The sequence below is a fragment of the Thalassophryne amazonica genome, chromosome 5, assembly GCF_902500255.1.
Source record: "Thalassophryne amazonica chromosome 5, fThaAma1.1, whole genome shotgun sequence".
Classification (NCBI taxonomy): Eukaryota; Metazoa; Chordata; class Actinopteri; order Batrachoidiformes; family Batrachoididae; genus Thalassophryne; species Thalassophryne amazonica.
Genome location: NC_047107.1, coordinates 4,265,413 through 4,271,412, shown reverse-complemented (window position 1 = coordinate 4,271,412; position 6,000 = coordinate 4,265,413).

Sequence of the window (6,000 nt, the reverse complement as noted above, 5' to 3'; positions counted from 1 at the left end):
CCTGCGTGATGTCATACTCCCCTGCGTGATGTCACTCTCTCCTGTGTGAGGTCACACTCCCCTGCGTGAGGTCACTGTCCCCTGTGTGAGGTCACTGTCCCCTGTGTCAGGTCACTCTCTCCTGTGTGAGGTCATTCTCCCATGCGTGATGTCACACTCCCCTGTGTGAGGTCACTCTCCCCTGCATGATGTCACTCTCCCCTGCATGATGTCACTCTCCCCTGCATGATGTCACACTCTCCCCTGCATGATGTCACACTCTCCTGTGTGAGATCACTCTCCCCTACGTGATGTCACACTCCTCTGTGTGATGTCACTCTCCCCTGCGTGATGTCACTCTCCCTGCGTGAGGTCACTCTCCCCTGTGTGAGGTCACTCTCTCCTGTGTGATGTCACTCTCTCCTGTGTGATGTCACACTCCCCTGTGTGATGTCACTCTCCCCTGCGTGATGTCACTCTCCCCTGCATGTCACTCTCCCCTGCATGATGTCAAACTCTCCTGTGTGATGTCACTCTCCCCTACGTGATGTCACACTCCCCTGTGTGATGTCACTCTCCCCTGCGTGAGGTCACACTCCCCTGCGTGAGGTCACACTCCCCTGCGTGAGGTCACTCTCCCTACGTTATGTCACTCTCCCCTGTGTGAGGTCACTCTCCCCTGTGTGATGTCACTCTCCCCTGCGTGATGTCACTCTCCCCTGCATGTCACTCTCCCCTGCATGATGTCACACTCCCCTGTGTGATGTCACTCTCCCCTGCATGATGTCACACTCCCGTGTGAGGTCACTCTCCCCTACGTGATGTCACACTCCCCTGTGTGATGTCACTCTCCCCTGCGTGAGGTCACACTCCCCTGCGTGAGGTCACTCTCCCCTGCGTGAGGTCACACTCCCCTGCGTGAGGTCACACTCCCCTGCGTGATGTCACTCTCTCCTGTGTGAGGTCACACTCCCCTGCGTGAGGTCACTGTCCCCTGTGTGAGGTCACTGTCCCCTGTGTCAGGTCACTCTCTCCTGTGTGAGGTCATTCTCCCATGCATGATGTCACACTCCCCTGTGTGAGGTCACTCTCCCCTGTGTGAGGTCACTCTCCCCTGCATGATGTCACTCTCCCCTGCATGATGTCACACTCTCCCCTGCATGATGTCACACTCTCCTGTGTGAGATCACTCTCCCCTACGTGATGTCACACTCCTCTGTGTGATGTCACTCTCCCCTGCGTGATGTCACTCTCCCCTGCGTGAGGTCACTCTCCCCTGCGTGAGGTCACTCTCCCCTGTGTGAGGTCACTCTCTCCTGTGTGATGTCACTCTCCCCTGCGTAAGGTCACACTCTCCTGTGTGAGGTCACTCTCCCCTACGTGATGTCACACTCCCCTGTGTGAGGTCACTCTCCCCTACGTGATGTCACACTCCCCTGTGTGAGGTCACTCTCCCCTGCATGAGGTCACACTCTCCTGTGTGATGTCACACTCCCCTGTGTGATGTCACTCTCCCCTGCGTGATGTCACACTCCCCTGCGTGATGTCACACTCCCCTGTGTGATGTCACTCTCTCCTGTGTGAGGTCACACTCCCCTGCGTGATGTCACTCTCCCCTGTGTGAGGTCACTGTCCCCTGTGTGAGGTCACTCTCTCCTGTGTGAGGTCATTCTCCCATGCGTGATGTCACACTCCCGTGTGAGGTCACTCTCCCCTATGTGAGGTCACTCTCCCCTGTGTGAGGTCACTCTCCCCTGCGTGAGGTCACTCTCCCCTGCGTGAGGTCACTCTCCCCTGCGTGAGGTCACTCTCCCCTGTGTGAGGTCACACTCCCCTGCGTGATGTCACGCCCTCCTGTGTGAGGTCACTCTCCCCTGCGTAAGGTCACTCTCCCCTGCGTGAGGTCACACTCCCCTGCGTGAGGTCACTGTCCCCTGTGTGAGGTCACTGTCCCCTGTGTCAGGTCACTCTCTCCTGTGTGAGGTCATTCTCCCATGCATGATGTCACACTCCCCTGTGTGAGGTCACTCTCCCCTGTGTGAGGTCACTCTCCCCTGCATGATGTCACTCTCCCCTGCATGATGTCACACTCTCCCCTGCATGATGTCACACTCTCCTGTGTGAGATCACTCTCCCCTACGTGATGTCACACTCCTCTGTGTGATGTCACTCTCCCCTGCGTGATGTCACTCTCCCCTGCGTGAGGTCACTCTCCCCTGCGTGAGGTCACTCTCCCCTGTGTGAGGTCACTCTCTCCTGTGTGAGGTCACTCTCTCCTGTGTGATGTCACTCTCCCCTGCGTAAGGTCACACTCTCCTGTGTGAGGTCACTCTCCCCTACGTGATGTCACACTCCCCTGTGTGAGGTCACTCTCCCCTACGTGATGTCACACTCCCCTGTGTGAGGTCACTCTCCCCTGCATGAGGTCACACTCTCCTGTGTGATGTCACACTCCCCTGTGTGATGTCACTCTCCCCTGCGTGATGTCACACTCCCCTGCGTGATGTCACACTCCCCTGTGTGATGTCACTCTCTCCTGTGTGAGGTCACACTCCCCTGCGTGATGTCACTCTCCCCTGTGTGAGGTCACTGTCCCCTGTGTGAGGTCACTCTCTCCTGTGTGAGGTCATTCTCCCATGCGTGATGTCACACTCCCGTGTGAGGTCACTCTCCCCTATGTGAGGTCACTCTCCCCTGTGTGAGGTCACTCTCCCCTGCGTGAGGTCACTCTCCCCTGCGTGAGGTCACACTCCCCTGCGTGAGGTCACACTCCCCTGCGTGATGTCACTCTCCCCTGCGTGAGGTCACACTCCCCTGCGTGAGGTCACACTCCCCTGCGTGAGGTCACACTCCCCTGCGTGAGGTCACACTCCTCTGCGTGATGGCACTCTCCCCTGTGTGATGGCACTCTCCCCTGCATGAGGTCACACTCTCCTGTGTGATGTCACTCTCCCCTACGTGATGTCACACTCCCCTGTGTGATGTCACTCTCCCCTGCGTGAGGTCACACTCCCCTGCGTGAGGTCACTCTCCCCTGTGTGAGGTCACTCTCCCCTACGTGATGTCACTTTCCCCTGTGTGAGGTCTCTCATCCCCTGTGTGATGTCACTCTCCCCTGCGTGATGTCACTCTCCCCTGCGTGATGTCACTCTCCCCTGCATGATGTCAAACTCTCCTGTGTGATGTCACTCTCCCCTACGTGATGTCACACTCCCCTGTGTGATGTCACTCTCCCCTGCGTGAGGTCACACTCCCCTGCGTGAGGTCACACTCCCCTGCGTGAGGTCACTCTCCCCTGCGTGAGGTCACTCTCCCCTACGTGATGTCACTCTCCCCTGTGTGATGTCACTCTCCCCTGTGTGATGTCACTCTCCCCTGCGTGATGTCACTCTCCCCTGCATGATGTGAAACTCTCCTGTGTGAGGTCACTCTCCCCTACGTGATGTCACACTCCCCTGTGTGATGTCACTCTCCCCTGCATGATGTCACACTCCCCTGTGTGAGGTCACTCTCCCCTACGTGATGTCACACTCCCCTGTGTGATGTCACTCTCCCCTGCGTGAGGTCACACTCCCCTGCGTGAGGTCACTCTCCCCTGCGTGAGGTCACTCTCCCCTGCATGAGGTCACTCTCCCCTGTGTGAGGTCACTCTCCCCTGTGTGAGGTCACTCTCCCCTGTGTGATGTCACTCTCCCCTGTGTGAGGTCACTCTCCCCTGTGTGATGTTACTCTCTCCTGCGTGATGTCACTCTGCCCTGCATGATGTCAAACTCTCCTGTGTGAGGTCACTCTCCCCTACGTGATGTCACTCTCCCCTGCATGATGTCACACTCCCCTGCATGATGTCACACTCCCCTGTGTGAGGTCACTCTCCCGTACGTGATGTCACACTCCCCTGTGTGATGTCACTCTCCCCTGCGTGAGGTCACACCCCCTGCGTGAGGTCCTCTCCCCTGCGTGAGGTCACACTCCCCTGCGTGAGGTCACTCTCCCCTGCGTGAGGTCACTCTCCCCTGCATGAGGTCACTCTCCCCTGCGTGATGTCACTCTCCCCTGTGTGAGGTCACTCTCCCCTGTGTGAGGTCACTCTCCCCTGTGTGATGTCACTCTCTCCTGCGTGATGTCACTCTCCCCTGCATGATGTCAAACTCTCCTGTGTGAGGTCACTCTCCCTACGTGATGTCACTCTCCCCTGCGTGATGTCATACTCCCCTGCGTGATGTCACTCTCTCCTGTGTGAGGTCACTCTCCCCTACGTGATGTCACACTCCCCTGTGTGATGTCACTCTCCCCTGCGTGAGGTCACACTCCCCTGCGTGAGGTCACTCTTTCCTGTGTGATGTCACGCTCCCCTGTGTGATGTCACTCTCCCCTGCATGATGTCACACTCCCCTGTGTGAGGTCACTCTCCCCTACGTGATGTCACACTCCCCTGCGTGATGTCACTCTCCCCTGTGTGAGGTCACACTCCCCTGCGTGAGGTCACTCTCCCCTGTGTGATGTTACTCTCCCCTGCGTGATGTCACTCTCCCCTGCATGATGTCACTCTCCCCTGCATGATGTCACACTCTCCTGTGTGAGGTCACTCTCCCCTACGTGATGTCACTCTCCCCTGCATGATGTCACTCTCCCCTGCGTGAGGTCACTCTCCCCTGTGTGAGGTCACTCTCCCGTACGTGAGGTCACTCTACCCTGTGAAACACAGGGAGGAGCTGAAACACAGCTATCTTCTTACTTACACTTTGAAGACAAGTTCATATAGTTCATATAGTTCATAAACTATACGATTACAACAAAGCTGTAGTATTTAGACCTTGTTGTGCTCTACACTGCCCACTTGTGGTGGCGTCTCGGGAACAGCACCTTGCTGAAGCACTGACCTGATGCTTTAATCTCAGGTTTCACCCTGAGACATGTTGGAGCTAAAACCACCTGTGCGACAGTTTGTAACCGGGCTGGTTCAGGTCCTGGATTCGTGTAGTTTTGGTCGTGGTGGATGAGCGTGGCAGTCGGCCCTCCAGCTGGCGTGCGCGCTGTCTGTGCGGCCTTCTGTCACCTCTGAGGTTTGTTGGTGAGGACCTGAGCACCTGAGAGCCTCCAGCAGCTGAACTGGCACAGGAACCAGCCAGTGACAGCAGATGCATTTAGCTCTGCAGCAGGCGTGGACGCTGCGCTCTTGGCGACGGCGCCTCACAATGGGCGGGATAGAGAAGGATGTGAAGAGGAGCTTTGTGTCTGCGGGCCGATGAGGCCTCAGCACACCAGATCCGGAGGAGCACATTCAGGTCTGGCCAAGCTTCTTCGGAAGCGGCGCCTCTCGCCTAACGATATCCACCAGCGGCGGTGCTAATTGTCATGCAGCAGGGGGGTCGGAGCTTTCCTTCTAACCCACGCATTTCATATTCATCCATTCATAAAGCAGTGATGCCAGTTCTGCTTCAGAGTTCCACATTTTCTGCTCTGCTCTTCTTATCTGTCGAGCCCTTTTTTAAAGGAGGAGACGCTTTTGGCGCCTGACCGCTCGAAAAAGAACTCATAAATAAAATCATCAAAGCCATCAGTAAAAATAAAAAGACAGTTATAAAAGCAAACAGCTAAAAAATATGTAAGTGTGTGTGCTTTTTATCTGCAGTCGTGTGGATTTTCTGAGAGTTTGGGTGAATTCCCAGAATCCAAATCCAGACTGGGTCAGACCTGATTACGAGGTTTTGGATAAATCCACTCCAAACTATCCAAAGTCCTCCAAAATAAATATACTGAAAATGTATATATTTTAGTAAATTTATTCAATTAAATTCATGAACTATATAAAAAAAACCTCCCAAATAACAATAGTTAACTGTGGTAGTAGCTTTTTTACTCATATTGTGACTCTAATATTATCACAGACAGTAAATGTGTCTATAATGTTACTTATTGTAAAATACACAGAAACACATTCCACAGTCTAAGTGATAAATTATATACTGTATTTGTGCATCTGCAAGAAATTCTGCTTGAAGTGTGTGTGTGTGTGTGTGT